At 41.1% G+C, this 21306-nt stretch overlaps 1 protein-coding gene and 2 pseudogenes across 1 annotated transcript in view; 2 read left to right on the top strand and 1 right to left on the bottom strand.

Moving 5' to 3' along the window:
- B3GAT2 (beta-1,3-glucuronyltransferase 2) overlaps positions 1-21306 on the top strand; it is a 245243-nt gene that overhangs the window by 51679 nt on the left and 172258 nt on the right. The gene's annotated exons all lie outside the window — the stretch shown is intronic.
- On the bottom strand, positions 21-139 carry LOC134913830 (5S ribosomal RNA; annotated as a pseudogene).
- On the top strand, positions 2977-3095 carry LOC134913718 (5S ribosomal RNA; annotated as a pseudogene).

Below are 21306 nucleotides of genomic sequence, written 5' to 3'. Positions count from 1 at the left end.
CATAGAGAAAAATTATTAATACTCTACAACACCGGGTATTCACAGGCGGTCTCCTCTCCCGATACTAACCCAGCCCAACGCTGTTTGGCTTCCAAGATCAGACGAGATCGGGCATTTGCAGCGTGGTATGGTAGTAGAGAGGAATATGTGATTTGTGTACCAATGAGAGTGCACCTATATAGGAATTTTGAAGAAACAAAGTTATGCCAGAAAAGAGAAGTATAACATGTGGATCTACTTTCCACGTTAGACACGGCCAAGCGGACACCACTCAATGGGTGCCGTGTGCCCTGAATCGTGAATGAGAGTCCACGGAAAAAAGTAAAAGTCAGAAAAAAATTTATACCAAGGATTATATAATTGTTTTAAACCATTAGGCCAATCCTAAATAATATGTAGATCATACGTGATCATATACGGAGACACTAAGTATAACCGTCACTTAGGATTAGAAAGAAAGCACAACCCGGACACAGGAACAATAATTCTCTGACAAGCTATGTGTGGATATTGGGTATATGCCAAAAGCCGATAGACACTAGCAGAAATGAAAATGAGAATGCTATCCCTTTATAGGATGTCTAAATTCGTTTGTGATAATCTCTGCACGTATATTACAAGTATTTTGCCCAAGGTTATATACAGTATATTGGCACACAGAATTTGTAACTATACCCTGCAATAATACAAGTAATTTAGAGACGATGTATCACACAATAATTATGCATTAGAAGGTAAGTATGTGTCAGTAAGGCGTATTGTACTACACTGTCGCTTAGATACATTCACCCTGCGGGTGCAGGCTTTCGATACAGTCCATTGTGCGGTTAGATAGAGATGTTCCAGAGTGTCACGGTTATAGGAGAGACTGCTGCCAGCAAAAGACTCCGTGAGAAGGTCCCCTGTGGTGGTCCTGTGGAAAACGCGTTTCACCCGTTAGGGCTTGTTCACTTCCTGGACCCGACAGACACTTAGACATGAAGGGTTTAAAAACCACTGCAATTAAGGTAGCCGCCAATCGCGGCTGATATCTCGGAGCAGACGCTCGGGGCGGGAATAAGGTGGCTCCCTCTCACAGCCCAGGCTGATTCAGTGGGGAGAATACATCTCACTGATTCATTGGGGAGAATAATGAATGCTAGGATTAGGATTGGGTAGCACCTTTAGATGGCACATTAAAACAGTACTGTTTTGGTGCTTGTGACATTGTTGGGGTTTGAGGTGCATACGGGGAATATAATGGGTGCTGCACCCATTATATTCCCTGTATGCACCTCAAACCCCAACAATGTCACAAGCACCAAAACAGTACTGTGCCATCTAAAGGTGCTACCCAATCCCAATCCTAGCATTCATTATTCTCCCCAATGAATCAGTGAGACGTACATATCCCTGCTCTGTGTGTGGGTTCTGTGATCATTAGCATCAAATGCCTGTCATCTAATTGTAACCACACACAGCGCTCAGGATACTCTCCCAACGTTATTTTCAATCAAGGCAAGTCACATGCTTTGCCACCACACATGCCCTGGCAAACCCTTTTGCAATATGGCGCCATTTTATCTGTAACCCTGTGACCTAACAGTTTCGGGTCTCCTGCTTTGCACGCCGGCTCTCCCTACAGCAGACATAATGGCTATTATCAAATGTTAATCAGTAGTGAACATATTTATCCTATGGTATCTGAATTTAAGGATGCCACATGTACTATTTTCAATATAACTCCTGGCAATCCCTAATGTATAATGGTGGCATTCCGTTTCCAACCTCATGACCCAATAGTCTTGTGCCACTATTTTCACCTCTGATTGGACAATATAATAGGCTTTCCTATACGCGTCACAGAGGGAGTGATCCGGCTGCCGCTGACACGCGTCCTCCTTACAAACATCAGTCATCGGCAGCGGACACCCCCCCGCTCCTCATTGGTTTACCCAGCACTATGAGAGGGAGTGATTACATCCCCGTCCCGTGCGTCCGCTCCAAAACACAGCCTTGATTGGTGGACATTCACGCTCCCCACTGAATCAGCCTGTGCTGTGAGAGGGAGCCACCTTATTCCCGCCCCGAGCGTCTGCTCCGAGATATCAGCCGCAATTGGCGGCTACCTTAATTGCAGTGGTTTTTAAACCCTTCATGTCTAAGTGTCTGTCGGGTCCAGGAAGTGAACAAGCCCTAACGGGTGAAACGCGCTTTCCACAGGACCACCACAGGGGACCTTCTCACGGAGTCTTTTGCTGGCAGCAGTCTCTCCTATAACCGTGACACTCTGGAACATCTCTATCTAACCGCACAATGGACTGTATCGTAAGCCTGCACCCGCAGGGTGAATGTATCTAAGCGACAGTGTAGTACAATACGCCTTACTGACACATACTTACCTTCTAATGCATAATTATTGTGTGATACATCGTCTCTAAATTACTTGTATTATTGCAGGGTATAGTTACAAATTCTGTGTGCCAATATACTGTATATAACCTTGGGCAAAATACTTGTAATATACGTGCAGAGATTATCACAAACGAATTTAGACATCCTATAAAGGGATAACATTCTCATTTTCATTTCTGCTAGTGTCTATCGGCTTTTGGCATATACCCAATATCCACACATAGCTTGTCAGAGAATTATTGTTCCTGTGTCCGGGTTGTGCTTTCTTTCTAATCCTAAGTGACGGTTATACTTAGTGTCTCCGTATATGATCACGTATGATCTACATTTTATTTAGGATTGGCCTAATGGTTTAAAACAATTATATAATCCTTGGTATAAAATTTTTTCTGACTTTTACTTTTTTCCGTGGACTCTCATTCACGATTCAGGGCACACGGCACCCATTGAGTGGTGTCCGCTTGGCCGTGTCTAACGTGGAAAGCAGATCCACATGTTATACTTCTCTTTTCTGGCATAACTTTGTTTCTTCAAAATTCCTATATAGGTGCACTCTCATTGGTACACAAATCACATATTCCTCTCTACTACCATACCACGCTGCAAATGCCCGATCTCGTCCGATCTTGGAAGCCAAACAGCGTTGGGCTGGGTTAGTATCGGGGGAGGAGACCTCCTGTGAATACCTGGTGTTGTAGAGTATGAATTATTTTTCTCTATGAGAAAAGTGATACCAACAGCAGCATCACCATTTTTTCTTCCTTCATATCTTCCGTCTGTTGACTATCAATTCAGTACCAGGCCATGAAGATAATAATTAATTAATTATTCAATTGTTTATTATTTCATACGTGTCTTTAGGAACAGACGTTTAACCAGCAAAGTGTATAGTATTGACCCAGTAAATGGTCTCTTATAAATACACAAAAGATTACCCTGACTTCCTCTTGGTCCCAGTAATACAGAATTTCTGTACTGGTCAGGAGAAACAGGTGTCAGACAATCAAGTGTCTCCCACCCTTCTAATCACTCCCTGTGATTAACAGACCAGAACATTTTTTTAAAAATTCATAACAATTTTCTTTCTCAGTCACGGTTGTATAATATATACGTGGGTAACTATATTCATTTTTAACTTTGAACAATAAATAGATGTTTTAACACTATTCCTTATATATCCTAGGAATTCTCCTAGATCGAATTAAGAGTGCGCCCACACAAGAGCTTTCTTTTTCTCCCTTTGCAAGTACTAGTACTTCCTAGCTCTGGGCGTACCGCCAAAAAGGACTATAATTTAAAGAGTTATTAAAATTCTCTCTCTAGAAATTATAAATCGTTCATCTTTGGTTTTTCACTTATTACCTATACTTTGACCTGTGCCCGGTCGTCCCCTTTTTGTCACAATGTAAAGTATCTGTAGGGTTTTCCAGGACATCAGTAAGGGTTGTTTGTTTCAGAGAAGACTTGTCATCTATTTTCTGGATTTAGACAACAAAACATCATGTCATCATAGAAAGTCCACAGAAGCAAGTGTTAGAGTACAGGACCATAGCTATCTACATTTCCAGAATGGCTGGAAGTCTCCCTGATTAGGATGACACCTGGACTCTATGAGCAGGCAGTGCTACATGAAGGACACTTACCTTCATGGAAAGTAAGTGGGGATATTTTGTGATGACAACCACTCGGCACAAAGAAGTGCCCAAAAGTATAAGAAAACTGATTTTCACCGCCACCATCATGGGTCTCTTTTTGAAGAGATCCTAGTACAGCAGCTACACGAGCCCCTATGCTTCTCCATCTCTGCATCTTTTCCCTTTGTCACATTGGGAAGGAATAGAACAATTTATAGTCACTGAAAGCATTGGAATATCCACAACATTACAAAGGATTTCAGGAGATGACTGCTCTAATCATGTGAAAGCAGGGACCTAAAATTAATACAGTATGAGATTATGTGGTGTCATAACTCTTCAGAAAAATTGATTGCAAGTTATGGTAATCTCTCTCTCTCTCTCTCTCTCTCTCTCTCTCTCTCTCTCCCCCCCCCCCTCCTCTCTCTCTCTCTCTCTCCCCCCCTCCTCTCTCTCTCTCTCTCTCTCCCTCCCTCTCTCTACCTCTCTATCTCTCTCTTTCTTTCAATCTCTTTCATGTGTTTTCAAGACTGCATGTATGGCTTTATTCCCAGGTTTCAGTAAAAAAAACAAAATTGGCCCTTTATTTTCTGATCCTCTCATCAAGCAATCCTAAATCGGCAGAAATCTTAGGCGCTACCATTTGTGGAAGCTTTCTTCCTTGTTCAACACTTACCTAACACTACTGTATATACATCAAAACAATCAGACTGCGCTAATAAACATGATGTACTGTTAAATTGTTTGATGTACTTGTTGGGGCACAATTGTTTGATTTACCTGTTGGGGCACATTATATATATATATATATATATATATATATATATATATTAGAGATATGCACCGGAAATTTTTCGGGTTGTGTGTTTTGGTTTTGGGAATCGGTTCCGCGGCCGTGTTTTGGATTCAGACGCGTTTTGGCAAAACCTCCCTGAAATTTTTTTGTCAGATTCGGGTGTGTTTTGGATTCGGGTGTTTTTTTGTTTTTTTCGAAAAACCCTCAAAAACAGCTTAAATCATAGAATTTGGGGGTAATTTTGATCCTATAGTATTATTAACCTCAATTTCCACTCATTTCCAGTCTATTCTGAACACCTCACACCTCACAATACTATTTTTAGTCCTAAAATTTGCACCAAGGTCGCTGGATGACTAAGCAAAGCGACCCAAGAGGGTGGCACAAACACCTGGCCCATCTAGGAGTGGCACTGCAGTGTCAGACAGGATGGTACTTAAAAAAATTGGCCCCAAACAGCACATGATGCAAAGAAAAGAGAAAAAGAGGTGCACTGTGGTCGCTGGACAGTTAAGCTAAGCGACACTAACACTTCAATATCACAGGAATTATTTGTTCTAATCAATGGTATTATTGGTCCAAATCACTGGAAGAAAATGACAAAATCACTGGAATTATTCGTTCTAATCAATGGTATTATTGGTCCAAATCACTGGAAGAAAATGACAAAATCACTGGAATTATTCGTTCTAATCAATGGTATTATTGGTCCAAATCACTGGAAGAAAATGACAAAATCACTGGAATTATTCGTAAACATTTGTAGAAAGTCGCTGCTTTCTGATTACAGAAATAATCAGATATTCCTGCGAATCCACAATCCCTTCCCAGAGGAAAAAGAAATTGAGAAACCGTTTTTTGAGAACGTTTGTTCTCTTTCCCTTACAAAGGAACAAACCACTTTCCAAGAAGACTGACGTTTTTGGGATTATGGAGACATAATGTTTTTGAATATAAATCCTAAAGCAGGTGGTGTATTAGAGCAAAAGAGTGCAAGAGACCAGCCATGCAGGCTCTGAAATATTATGACAAAATGTTACTGTATTTCTTAAGCACTCATTCCTAACTCTGCTAAGTACTGTTTGGTATACTGTATCTGGCTTCCATGATGTAGTTGTCCATTATTTCAGCTTCCATTGACCTTTTTGAAAGCGGTAGAACTTATCGAATCTTTTTTTTTTCCCCTATTTTTAATTTTCTCCTGCATAGTCCTCTTTCCTCATGTGCTTATCCTTTGTCTTACTTTAATAATCTTCAACTGTACCACATCCAGCAGTCTTCTGCTGGATGTGGTACAGTTGAAGATTACCTGATACTTATTCCAGTGTCATCTGCTGATGTAACTATGTGTATTTACCCTGTACTTGTCCTGTACTGTCATCAACTGTAAGTTGCTGTTTTCCTGTTTGATTATTCATGTACTCTGTAATTGGGCGCTGCAGAACCCTTGTGGTGCCATATAAATAAAGGATAATAATAATAATATTATAGGGTGTATAATCCCCAGGTGTCTCTCACACATAACACAGTACAGTATATAGGGTGTATAATCCCCAGGTGTATCTCACACATCGCTCAGTATAGATTACAGGATGTATAATCACCAGGTGTATAACACACGTCGCACAGTACAGTATACATACTGGTCACAACAATGCAGCAGATATTGAGCACTGATCAGGATACTAGAAGTGACACAGAGCTGCAAGATACAGCAATGGCCTACTGTACTGTACAACTATATACTGTTGGTCACCAAAATGCTGCACTGTAATACTATATATACTGCTCACAAAAATGCAGCACAGATATGGAATGGAAACTTGCAGTGACACAGAGCTGCAAGATACAGCAATGGCCTACTGTACAACTATATACAGTTGGTCACCAAAATGCTGCACTGTAATACTATATATACTGCTCACAATAATGCAGCACAGATATGGAATGGATACTTGCAGTGACACAGAGCTGCAAGATACAGCAATGGCCTACTTTACTGTACAACTATATACTGTTGGTCACCAAAATGCTGCACTGTAATACTATATATACTGCTCACAATAATGCAGCACAGATATGGAATGGATACTTGCAGTGACATAGAGCTGCAAGATACAGAAATGGCCTACTATACTGTACTATATATGTATACTGCTGGTCACCAAAATGCTGCACTGTCCTACTATATACTGCTCACAATAATGCAGCACAGATATGGAATGGATACTTGCAGTGACACATAGCTGCAAGATACTACAGCAATGGCCTAATGTACTGTACAACTATATACTGTTGGTCCCCAAAATGCTGCACTGTCCTACTATATACAGCTCACAATAATGCAGCACAGATATGGAATGGATACTTGCAGTGACACAGAGCTGCAAGATACAGCAATGGCCTACTGTACAACTATATACTGTTGGTCACCAAAATGCTGCACTGTAATACTATATATACTGCTCACAAAAATGCAGCACAGATATGGAATGGATACTTGCAGTGACACAGAGCTGCAAGATACAGCAATGGCCTACTGTACTGTACTACTATTATACTGGTGGTCCCCAGTCCCCACAATAAAGCACACTGAGCACAGATATTTGCAGCACACTGAGCACAGATATGGAGTGTTTTCAGGCAGAGAACGTAGATATTTTCAGCACACTGAGCACAGATATTTGCAGCACACTGAGCAATTAAGGAGCTTTTCAGGGAGAGAACGCAGCCACGTCCTCTCCATTCAATCTCCAATGCACAAGTGAAAATGGCGGCGACGAGCGGCTCTTTATATAGAATACGAGAATCTGACAGCGGGATGATAACGTTCGGGCGCGTTCGGGTTAACCGAGCAAGGCGGGAAGATCTGAGGCTGCCTCAGAACCGTGTAAAATAGGTGAAGTTCGGGGGGGTTCGGATCTCGGAGAACTGAACCCGCTCATCTCTAATATATATATATATATATATATATATATATATATATATCTGAAAACAAAGGAAGAAACGAAAGAGCGCCTATGGTGTAGTATTCTTCAATAAGTTCTGTCACACACAAGAAAAATATTGCGTACCGGATTACGGCTTGACATAAGGCTCATCAGTCCCCCATTCTTTAGTCCAGGTCTCTACTGGGATCTAAATATGTTTAGGAGACATAGAAAATCGCTATAGAGCGTAGTAGTTTTCTGTATGTAGGGTTAAATTATCACACAAATTTTGCATGCGTACCAGATGAATAAATAATTTATGCGTATCAATACAGGTACTGTGTCCAGGTCTTCGTCGAGGAACTGGTGACTGGACAGCCTTTAGAAAGTATATCAAAGCTCCATTCAATAGTTTATACCAGAAAGCAAATGTATTTCTTAAATACACAATAATGAATAAAAAAGGTATATAGCTTAGCTTTGATAAGTAATGGTGAATCAGCAGGTCAGTTTCTCAACGCGTTTCGCCCAATTCAGGGCTTCATCAGGTACGCAATATTTTTCTTGCGTGTGACAGAACTTATTGAAGAATACAACTCCAAAGGCGCTCTTTCGTTTCTGGGTTGGTTGGTTGTGTAGTAGTGTTCGCCAAATGTGTAAGGGGCATTAAGTGTGTCATGTATAAATGCATTAATAATGTGTGGCAAATGTGTAAGGGGCACTGTGTGTCATTATGTGTATAAGTGCACTAATAATGTGCGGCATATGTGTAAGAGACATTATGTGCATAAGAGCATTGGTAAAAGTTGGCATAATAAGTAAGGCGCATTATGTTTTTAAGGACATTAAAAATGTGTGTCATATGTATGTTTATGGGCAGCACAGATGGTGTAATGGTTAGCATTACTGCCTCACAGCACTGAGGTCATGGGTTCGATTCCCACCATGGCCTTAACTGTGTGGAGTTTGTAAATTGTCCCTGTGCTTGCGTGGGTTTCCTCCGAGTACTCTGGTTTCCTCCCACAATCCAAAAATATACTGGTAGGTTAATTGGCTCCCTACTAATTAACCTTAGCGTGAATAAGTGTGCGTGTATGTGTGGTAGGGAATATAGACTGTAAGCTCCACTGGGGCAGGGACTGATGTGAATGGCCAAATACTCTCTGTAAAGCGCTGCAGAATATGTGCACTATATAAATAACTGGTAATAAATAAATATGTGTAAGGGGCATTACTGATTACTGTGTGGTATTATGTGTAAAAGGTGCTCTACTGTGTGGTGTAATGTATAGAAAGGGCAATACTGTGTGGTCTAATGTGAATAAAGAGCAATATGATGTGGTGTAAGGAGCAATTCAGTGTGATGTAATGTGGGGCACTACTGTGGGGCACTACTGTGAGGAGTAACGTATATAAGGTAAAGTGGTACTACTGTGTGATGTAACGCGAATAAGGGACACTATCGCATGATATAATGTGAATAAAGTTGCACTAGTGTGCGACGTAATTTGAATTCGGGGTACTATTGTGTGACCATGCCCCTTCCCAGCAAGAACACACACCTTTTTGGGCTGTGCGCCAAATGTGCACTGTTCCTATTTAAAATATAGGGGGTAAGAACACCAAAATGAGGACTGCTGTGAGAGGGGTGATGGTGCTGGAAAAGGGGTGCAGGGTCAGAGGTGGAACTTTTGGCGGTGCTAGGGGGCACCAGCCAAAATCTTGTCTAAGTCATCATATTAGTTAGGGTCGGCTCTGTTTATACCCCCGTTCTTTTAAATTTATTACACCTTAACAAACTCTCCCCTGTACTCTCATTAGCTGGGGCAAAATGTCATTGCACATCCACAGCTAACAGCAGATGCAGGCTCTAACCAAGGTTCTCTCATTGAAAATTCGATGCTATACCTAGCAGATGTTCAAAATCAGAAACCAGGTACAGACAATATACCTTGCTTTCTTCCAACTTTGAACAAACCTCATGAGTTAATACTTTGATAACCATAACCTACTGTCCAAGTATATATAGGAGGACAAGGTTGGTACAGGGACCATATTTAATTATTTTGCTTCACAGTCAGATAAACAGTGTGCGGCTACAGTATTTTGTTACATTTAACACAGGATACTAAATGTTCGATCACCTGACAAGATTGTAACAGTATCAAAACAGAAACAATGGTATTTTGACACTGGCCTCATTTGAGGGATTTTTCGCTATTCTGTTGCAGTCCTTTTTTTGATTTATAAACCAAGCAAGCTTGCTAATTGATTTATCAATTTTCAAAGAGGTTAACATATTTTCCATACACTGTGACAGCATCTACTGTGACCCATATATCAGGTTTGTTTGTTTCTAGCCAGCAACAGTTAATAATCGTTCACAAGTTATAACTATTTATCAAGTTATGACCACTTACCCATAGCGGCATCTGTTGTTTTGCATATCAAGCTGTATTTTTACTAAGTGTTGATTGATTGTTTGTATGTCTGTGTGAGTCTTTGTTTATACTAATAAAAGTTACGTTTTAAATGTAACTATCATTAAGAGTGCCCCACAAAATAGAGTTTTCTTTTTTCTCCTCATTATCCCTTTATTTGCTAGCAATACAATTGGACCCTTTATTAAGAAAGAAAAACGTCATTTGATCAAGCAGGAGTCATTCATTGCAGAAAAATTATGTGAAAACACATTAATAGGTAAATTAAGGGAGTAATTAATTATTCATAACTGGAGAAATAAATTAGAGGTTGAAATAATTATTAATTTGAGGTGAAAAAAATGAAGTTATTAATAGCATTCTATAGTTAGGTGAAAATTAAACCTGTCAAACTAGTCCAATAAAATGACTAATCATATTTCTTAACTTTTCCAATAATGTTCTACTGTAGGTAATCACAGCATATTTATATTCATTGTATACTCCCTGCTATTTACTGTATAGATAGGAAAGCATGTGTGATCTTATTCATGTTTATTTGTAATGTATTTACAATGTAATGTTGTAATGTTTGCACAACAAAAGTTTAACGTAATTTTAATATCATTATAACACACAACTATATCCCTATATTCAGCGAGCTCTTATGCCATTATTTCAGTTATTAGGATTTTTTTGTATTATAGGAATATGGCATGTTTAGGATTCTGGGACCTGTATGGAGTACAGCCTTGTGCTATTGTTACTATGTCTCATTACACCTTGATGTGGTGAACAGAAATAAATAAGGATTTAACTAGTTGCACATCCCAACCAGGTTCACATTGGTTGCCTGGCTGTATGTAATGTAATATTTCACAACTACAAAGTGCAGAAGCCTATGGAGAGCCGGTTCACGGATGTTTGAAGATTATCTCATCTCCATGTGCCGGGAGAAAGAAGCCGCGGCAATAACCCAGGTTCAGTCTGCGGTGTAAACGGGTTTCAAGCAAGTGTGATACTCTTGGAACCCGTGAGCAGTGACCCGGTGTAAAAGGAGTATAATATGCACTCAAGTAGAAAAAATAGAAGCATCCTGGAAGTCTCATTAGTAAGTGGAAGAAGTAGAAGGTAGAGTATATGCAAGTAAAAGGATTGGTGACACTATTGCTGGTTTAGTGATTTATTGAAACAGTTATTGATTTATTTTGAAATTGCCTTCTTTAAAATCACACCCGAATAAACACAGTAAAAAGCTTTACGAAAACTCACTATTTAGCAAGAGAAATGTCTGAGAGTGCAGAATCTATATTCACATGTTCAAGTGTTGGCTGAGTAGAGTAAGGACAAGGCCGAGGTAGACTTAGGAACAAACATAGGCTCACTGTAAACATGGAATTATAAGCTTGAGATTTAGATATAAATGTTTTGATCTCTACATGAGCCCCTCAGTCAACAGGGAACAAATTGGCTACAGTACTTGGGCCCTCATTCTGAGTTGATCGCTCGCAAGCTGCTTTTAGCAGCAGTGCAAACGCTAAGCCACCGCCCTCTGGGAGTGTATTTTAGCTTAGCAGAAGTTCGAAAGAAAGATTAGCAGAATTGCTCGAAAATCTTTTCCTGCAATTTCTGAGTAGCTCCAGACCTACTCCTAGATTGCGATCACTGCAGACTGTTTGGTTCCGGATTTGACGTCACAAACACGCCCTGCATTCGGCCAGCCACTCCCCCGTTTCCCCAGCCACTCCTGCGTTTTAGCCTGACACGCCTGCGTTTTTTAGCACACTCCCGGAAAACGGTCTGTTTCCGCCCAGAAACACCTACTTTCTGTCAATCACACACTGATCAGCAGAGCGACTGAAAAGCGTCGCTCGCCCCTGTGTAAAATTGCTTAGTTTTGTGTGAAAGTACTTGGCGCGTGCGCCCTGCGGCCCATACGCATGCGCAGAACAGCCGGTTTTTAGCCTGATCGCTACGCTGCGAAAAACGGCAGTGAGCGATCAACTCGGAATGAGGGCCCTAGTTTTGTGGTATCAGTGGTCAGTGTTTCTAACTTGCATCATTAGGGCCTCTAATTCTGTTCTTGCTATGGCACTATCTGTGAAGTTTATATAATCTGCCTGTATCCACGTGGGATTCCCCCTGGTGATTTTCTCCTAATAAGTGTCTGTGGTAGGGACATCAGACTGATACCACTTTTACACTGAAGCCTGGGTCCAACCTGGATTATTGAACACTGTTTAAAGCCATGCCGCTGCTGCTGGTACTGTGTTCATACTGCAGACTGGCCCCGGGAAATTGTCGGATTGTCCCTTTCATACCCATTTTACACTGCCGCAATAACCCAGGTTATTGCCGGGTCAACCTTGGTCGCGGCTTGGTGTACAAGGGTCTCTGAATAATAACCTTGGTCCAGTGACCTGGGAATCCAAACTGAGTAGCGAGCAGTGTTGGACACGGGAAGGACCCATGTAATGGGACAGTGTCACCCCTAGGCATCAGCAGAGGGAAGCCCCTGCAATAACCTGGATCCAGCTTGTGGTGTAAACGGGTTTCACGCTACTGTGACACAACATGAAACCCGTGTTCAGTGACCAGGGCTAGACCCAGGTTTTTGGTGAATGATCTGCTGGCACTTGGAGATGAGATCACAACCAAGGTTGAAATCCTGGGACACACAAATTGGGTAGACCCTTCCACACAAAGCCAGGACCCGGGTTGCCCTTGAAATATTATTAGTCAGAAGCTTGGTGTGAAAGGGGCATAAGTTCTACTAGGGCATAGAAATGTGAAACAATGCAATATTCTGTTCAGAGTTCAGATAAGAGTTTCATATTTAAAACATTGTTATTACAGTATCTTTTATTAATAAAGGGCTGTCATACTACACAATGCTGTACATTGGGGGTATCAATTCATAAACTAATTACATATGATGACATGAAATAAAAGTTAAAGCTGGCCCTGCCCAAATCAGCAAACACTCTAAGAGGTGTAGTTACTACTTGATACATAAGGAAGTGAAATAACTATTTTGGCAGCTGGACATGAAAGTGTCTATTATTACACTGCAGGAGCATTATCAGTCAATAATAAGGCAGTCCTTGGTTGATGGCTGTTATGTGTAGCCACCTTTGATGCATCCTCTGCTAGCTGTGAAGAATTATTTGGAACAGCTGTGATTATCCTGGTTTCTTTCTTCAGTATAAAACTCACTGCAGGAATCTGAGCCAACACTTACAGTATATACCCCATGAGCAACTGCAGCTGCTGTCACTGAGGAGGTTGCAGAATCACCAAAGTAGTCTTAGATGGCAACAGTAATGACAGTTGACAACCCAGGCCTGCCAGGCAGTAGCAATCACTTCATTGGCATACTAGGACATACCCTCCTCATATTCTTTTACTTTAGTAAGACCATGTGCAAGCATTTTATATTTAAACAATACCAGGCCAGTGATGTGCTGAGCTTCCAACCAGCACAACAAATGCCACTTCATATATTTACTCCTATGTAAGGTACATGTTCATTGCCTTGAGGACTTACTTCTTCATACAACTTACCTTCAAATGACTTCAAATGTTGGTTTGCATGTGTCCTGTGAGTTCTAACATCTTCTATTGTTTTTTTTTTATACTTATATTTGATTGATTTTCATAACATTACAGGACTTAGGACAAGGAGCCATGCAGAAGTGCTTATTTTGGGAAATAACTGCTCTCTGGCAGGGCCAGTCCCAGGTCTACTAACACCCCATAAGGCAAAAAACACATTTATACTTAACTGTATAATACAAATGTGTTTGTTATTTTCTCCCTACATGTAAGAATTAGCTCAGCACTGAGGGGCCTGTTAACAATTAGTATCACAATGGGTTTTTAATTTGTAACAAAAATTTGTCTTGTATGTACAAATGTCGCCATGCTCATCTTACTGCGATGCGGCATGCTGCATGGCGTGCCAGGCTGACACTTTTCGCAGATGGCGATCGCTCGCAATCGCCAGCTGCGAATATTTGCATCCTGGTACACCATGCAGCAAGCTGTGTTACGGCATGCTGCATCACAGCAAAGATGAGCGTGGCAACATCAGTACGGTACTAAAGGTAACTTCCACAGACAGCAGTAGTGATAACCAATGTTCATGCAAGTTACATACCAGCCACATGGGAGGAGTCTTTCACATTTCCGAAAGACAGCACACTAGAATCTGACAGGGCACATGCGCACAGTGTCCGTTTCATGAGTTGGACAGAGGCTGTGGGAGAAGGATGATCCTTCTCCTGTGAAACTGCTTCCATAGGCATAAAGTGGTTTATGCCATCTGAGTATGACATAGACTAACAGGACCAAACACAGAGTAGCTATGCTCTTCAGAGTTTATTACATAGGGGTCAGGCGGGAGTCTCTATTGATGACTGGTGGCTGATGACAGGCAGCACAGTCATTAGTTCTGGCGGCGGCTGCACTGGGGACAGTTTGCGCCTCTGTGCAGCCACTCCGCTCGAACGGCTATAAAGCTGGCCCTGCTCTCTGGATATATATATATACTGTACATATATACACCTAACCTTAATGCACCATACAGTGCCGGACACCAGGCACGACTGAGCCCGTTCTGAGAGGATTCGTGTACCATCTTTTTCTTGAAGTTTTACAGCTTATTAACAGATGGAGCAATGCACCACTCAAAGTGAACTAGAGACGCCAGGGTGCTACTTTCACCACACAGCAATTAGTTTTAAAATGTAGAAAGTTGCAGATGACACACAATGGAAATTGTCGAGAGAAATAGCTGTGTCCGCTGCATCGTGGCACTTTGTATACAGATTCAGACTCATTCGCACACAGATGTAGAAATGTTGCACATCAGATTGACCAGTATAATCAGAGTAGTTTTGTCGCTTCTATTTGCTTTATTTGTGCCAATAAGAATGGAATTTCCTGTGAAGGTGTGATAATGGAATCACCTTAACTAATTACCTTTTTATAGTATAACCAGTAAGGTAAAAATGTTTCAAAGTACCATTGCTTTTAGGTTGATTTTGTAGAGTATATGCTTCTATAATTAAAATTTGTATTATAGATGAATAAAGGCTGACAGTGTAAAGGGCCAGAGGTTAATAATGATGCATGCAGCTCATTCTGATTGAAATAACCTCGGGATAAAGGTCTACTGATGGTTATTTAAGGTTATAAGGCAGCTAATCCTTTAAGCATTCTATTACTCTTTATTTCTCGGTTGTTCTACTGGTCTAGATGATGGGTCAGGTCACACATTTGCTGATTGTGGCTCAATATGATCAAGAAAACAGTGTTTCTGTATGGTTTCGCCTAGGTGTTATCTATTTCACAATCTCTCAATGTCACAAGTAACCATGTCACATTTGTCAGGTATAAAATAGGGAATGATTTAGCATTGTATGAAAAACACACTGTTATAACCTAGATTTAAGTTAATAATAACTAAAGCACATACAAATGATCTTTTTCGTTGACAACAGATGAAATTAGATATTTAAAACATCTATCCAACTAAGCTGATAAAGATATTGATAAAGACCATGAGTATTGTGATTTCAGAAAACTGATATGAAATCACATTTATATTCATATAATTGTCCTATTATTAGAATATATTTTAAACATTATACAAAACAGAATAAACATGAAAAAATATATATTTCCTATGTCACATGTTATCGTTTCTCAAAGATCTTAATTTGCCATGAATCCATAGCAGTCAATCACAAATGGGCAGCACAGATGGTGTAATGGTTAATTATTACTGCTTCAGAGCGTTCAGGTTATGGGTTCGATTCCCACCATGGCCCTAACTGTGTGGAGTTTGTATATTCTCCCTGTACTTGTGTGGGATTCCTCCGGGTCCTCCGGTTTCCTCCCACAATCCAAAAATATACTGGTAGGTTAATGGGCTCCCTACAAAATTAACCCTAGCGTGAATGTGTGTGCGTGTACGTGTGGTAGGGAATATAGACTGTAAGCTCCGCTGGGGCAGGGACTGATGTAACTGGCAAATACTCTTTGTAAAGCGCTGCGGAATATGTGTGCACTATATAAATAACTGGTAATAAATAATAAATAAATAAATAGGATTTATCTGCCTTGCGCACGCTAGAAATTGATAGAAATTTCTAACAGGTTGTTATATTTGCACCTGTGAGCAATGTCTACAGTATAAATGCTGTCAACATCAACCAGAGCAAATAAACACTCCTGCTGTCAGATGCATATCACAATAGCAGGTGATTTCCTAGTTATAGCATGAAAAGGCTGGATTTCGACCCCTTTCAGACATGTTACCCAGGAATTTGCTGGGTCTAGCAGATGGCAAATTCCCAGGTCTCAGGGACCCGGGACTTACTCCTGGGTTGTGTCCTTTCACACATGCTGTAATCCCGGGTTGATGCGCATTCACAGGATTTAGCTGCATGTCTGAATGGGGCATAATTCAACTGTGCAACTTCATGTTTATATAATGCTTGTGAAATGTATGTTTTTATTAGAGATGAGCGGGTTCGGTTTTACTCGGATTTACCCGAATCTCCTTATTGGCTATCGGACATCACGTGTTTTGGTTAGCCAATAAGAAAAATCCAGAAAATAAGAAATGGCGATAATTCTGGTGTAAAGAACCGAGTAAATCCGAATCCGCTCGTCTCTAGTTTTTATACTGTATATAGTTATCTTAATTTTAGTGACTTAAGTAAGAAAATGTTGCTTCTTTAATCAAATGTATTATTTGTAACATTAAGCGCTAAATGTAATAGCCCGTTATTTGTGTGAGCTGACGTGATTTCAGTAAGATAGTCACTTGATTTAAAGGGGAAATTAGTTTAAAGGCAAAACCAACCTGGTTTCACCTTTACACTAATTACCGCTTTTAATCTAATGACTGTCTCACCTAAATCACACCATCTCCTACCAATTGTTATTACATTTGGACAAAATTGTTTCATAAAATAATTTAGTGTATAATCTGAGGGTGCAAATGTCAGAATATTTAACCAAACAATAATATTATTATAAAGCACACTGTAATCCAACAAAAATGTAAAACATAAATAGCCACTGTCACAGGGGTGCTAGCTGCCTACAAAAAAGCAAAGCAAAGAGATGCACAGCAGAACTAATATAGCAGATAGACAGCGGAAACACCACAATAATAAAAAAAAATTAAGGAAAACCAGTGCAAATATTATATAAACATTATTATAAAATTCCACAATAAACTAAATCCGATTCGCAATGAAAGATCCAGAGAGTTAATAAACATACGGTGATTGTCCACCAATTGATGTCCAACAGAAATTGGATGCTGCAACAGGGCAATGACCCAAATACAAAAGTAAATCAACAACTTAATGACTTCAATTGGGAAAATCCACCTTTTTGTGTAACCCAGTTAGTCATCCCGATTAAGAGGGTGTGCCTCCAACCAACCCCAGGCCAGTTGTATCAGGACTGGGTTCCCCTGGAGAGTTGGGCCTAAATAAAAGGCATGTGGTTTCCCCCTGGGTATAGCCAGCCCATGCACCAATAATGCAAGGACACTTCCCTGTACCCCAGGGCAGTGGATACAGGAGTACTGAAATAGTTAATAATAGAAAAAAAGCAATTTGTCTGTAGAGAACCACAAGTTCCAGGGTGCACTGGTAAAAGGGCTAGCTGGCATCTTTTGTTTGCCCAAAAAAAATGCAAAAAAACATTTAATCTGATAAGCACATTACACAAAGTATACTTTAAGCCTTCTTTTATTTTACAGTTACAGTACATGTTAGAGATGTCCTAACGTAGTCCTCTTCCCAAGGGCATCGATCATAAAATAAAATGTGAAACCCCTGGCAAAGCCCGGTGCTGGTTTCCCAAAGCCAGGAAGAACCCCACCTTGCCCCCCCCCCCCCCCACATTTTTTTTCTACATGCAGAAGTATGTGTAAAGTGTTCATCTACTTCTGACAGATAATCGTTCAGTTGGTTTGAAAGTGTCCAACTTTCCCAGTCTTAAATGTAGCACTCAACCCTAAATGTGTGTATACCAAAGTGAAACTATATATATATATATATATATATATATATATATATATATATACAGACTGTAATGACCGGCACTCCCCCTCCACGCTTCACTGCTTAGGTGCCATCTCAGGAGTAGATGAGTAGATAGGACATAAAGCAAGCGGCACTCTAAGTCTGATGGAAAGTCAAATATATTTCACACACATAGTGATCCGACGTTTCGGGGACCAAGCGCCCCTTTGTCAAGGTGAACAACAGTGTACATAATGAAATTCATACCTTTTAAAGAAGAAGAAAACCCGCCAAGTGCTTTCACACCACGCCCGCCCGGCCGCTCGTTGTCCGTTCCCTGTTCCGGCTCTCCTGACTGACGTCATGTTCAATGCGCCCTGCGTGCGCGTCGTTGCCTTGGTTACCAGATGCTGAACACGGCCGGGCTGCGGCGCTAATCGAAAAAAAATGTAAACAGTGCATAACAGCATAACTTACAGAGCCAACCACCATTAAAATAGACTGTATCAAAATCAATTGCTGCGACTAGGTGATATTTGGGGGTGTGTGTTATATACACGGTCCCTTAAATAGAATAAAGACAGTGAAAATTGAGCATGGTGAATTTAAATAGATCACCCATATGGCTCGCTGGACTGCTGTCCTCTATGTCACAGACTGATGCGGAATAGATAATTTACACATATTCCCTTGTTACAAGTGTATAAAGACTTCAAACAGTATAAATAAATCTGTAAAAAGATTTCTGACAGTACATAAGGGGACTATTGAGCTTATGTATTCACCCCCGGCCTAAACTGTAATAACGATCACCAAGTATCACCTCTGTCATGTCTGGAGGGGGAGTGCCGGTCCGTACAGTCTGTATTTGGCATTTGGAGTTACTGGAAGCTTGACTCCCAGCACCCCAACCCGGGGCAGGGCACCCCCAAATTTCGTAATACCGCTGCGCACTGAAGCAGTATTCTGGCCAGGAGTGAGCATCATTTGCACAAACACTTACAGCAACTTTGCACTAGCACTTTTGCACTGAGCACTTATGGATCCCATGGCTACAGATGACTCCCCGGGGTGCAGAGGAATGTACCCTACATTGGGAGAGTCATTTAGTTTTACAGACGATGATGCGGAACGTCTTCGATTTAAAGAGCAGCTGGATCCCCACGGCACCGAGGGCAATATTGAGGACATTTACCATCAGCTCCTCAAGTTGAAACGAAGGGAAACCGATTTTTTATTACACGGGATCTCTTTGTCTGAATACCACAGACAAAAAATGATTCCGAGAGGCTTTCGTGTCAGAAATGTGCCCACCATAGGCAGACACAGCCCAGAGTTCTGTAGAAAATGGGTAGGGATCCTAAACAAGTGCAGTTTGGACCTCATATTACTCGTTGTGGAAGAAGCAGGCAAGGAACTTAGTGGGACACGGGAGAAAATACTCAGCATTGAAACCTTACACAAGTCCATTTTGCAGAATGACTCCAACAAGGAATGGTTAAATAAGTTGCAGCACCAGATAGATCGGTACAAGGGAGACCTGATAAAGTTTAAAAGAAATAAGCTGCATACGGTGAAGGAAGATTACGACACCAACAGGGTGTATAGGTGGCTGATGGGAGAAAGTGCACAATCATCAGGCCCATATAACCACAGAAGCAGGCACAGCTGGCGCAAGAGAAGAGAAATGCAGCAGAACATAGCAGGCACCTCTAACAGCGACAGCGAATTTGGCCCCTGTGACTCTGAAGGACCGGCCCTGGAGCCCAGTGTCCCTTTAGGGACCCCGCCAGTGGCTCAAATCGAAAAAGGGCGAAGAGGCAGGCCACCCGCAGGGGTGGCCAGTGCACGCGGGACCAAAAGTGCCACAACAAACAAAAACCGCTGATTTACAATCTCTCCAAGAGAACACTCTCAGAGGCAGAACAGAGTGTACTGGAGAAGGGCCTGTCATTCGTACCCACCAGCGTATTTGATGATTTTAGGTGGAACATTGAACTTCACCATTATGCACGCAAACTCAGACGCCAGGAATACTTCCAAAATTCACCAGACAAAGAATCTTCACCTACTAGTATGGATTGCAAGCATCAAGATTTCCTCAATAAACGTTCTGCATCCACCTTTGACCCCATGTCCACTAACGCCTCAATTAAAGCCTTCACTAGATTGCTGGATGACTCTGTTCATAAATACAACAAGGCAGCAGCCACTGTTCCAAAACACCATAACTTATCTAAAGCGGAGGAAACTGCATTAAAACAATTAGGCGATTACAGGGACATAGTCATCCGTCCCGCGGACAAGGGGGGAGGGGTGGTAATATTGGACTTGGAATATTATGTGAAGGAAATACAGAGTCAACTTGCGGATGCCAACGTATATGAAGAATTGGCCCGTGACCCTACCGCCAAGTATCAAAAAGCACTAAAAAGCACTTTAGATGCAGCTAAGGATAGTGGTAAATTAACTACAAAACTGCACAAAGCACTTTTTCAGGAAAATCCCCCAGTGCCCATTTTTTTCACGGTTCCTAAACTACACAAGAACCAATTGTCCCCACCAGGCAGACCCATCATTGCTGCCAGAGAATCCATTTTTCAACCAGTGTCAGTCTTTCTAGACAGCATATTGCAACCGTTAATCTTGAAGCACAAGCACTTTATAAAAGACACTACCAGTTTTCTTAATCGGTTGCGGGAGATACAGCAGGTGCCGGATGGAACCCTCATGTGTGTAGTGGATGTAGTTAGTCTTTATACTAACATTCCACATGAGGCAGGTTTAACAGCCATGGAAGCTTTCCTGAAAAAAGAAGGCATGGACAAACTAGATACCCCACTGTTCATGAACCTCCTCCGCATGACCCTAGAAAAAAAATTATTTTTATTTAATGGCAAATTCTATCGCCAAAAGACGGGGTGCGCGATGGGGAGCAATGTCTCCCCATCGTTTGCAAACATCTATATGTTCGAGGAAGAAGAGAAGGTGTTTTTTCAAGAAGAGTCAGTCTTTCAACATATTTTATTTTTTTCCCAGTATATAGATGACCTCTTCCTTCTTTGGACAGGGGGTACAGAA

Source organism: Pseudophryne corroboree, chromosome 4, assembly GCF_028390025.1.
Source record: "Pseudophryne corroboree isolate aPseCor3 chromosome 4, aPseCor3.hap2, whole genome shotgun sequence".
Classification (NCBI taxonomy): Eukaryota; Metazoa; Chordata; class Amphibia; order Anura; family Myobatrachidae; genus Pseudophryne; species Pseudophryne corroboree.
The sequence above is the reverse complement of the archived record's forward strand: the minus strand, read 5'-3'. Positions and strand labels throughout refer to the sequence as shown.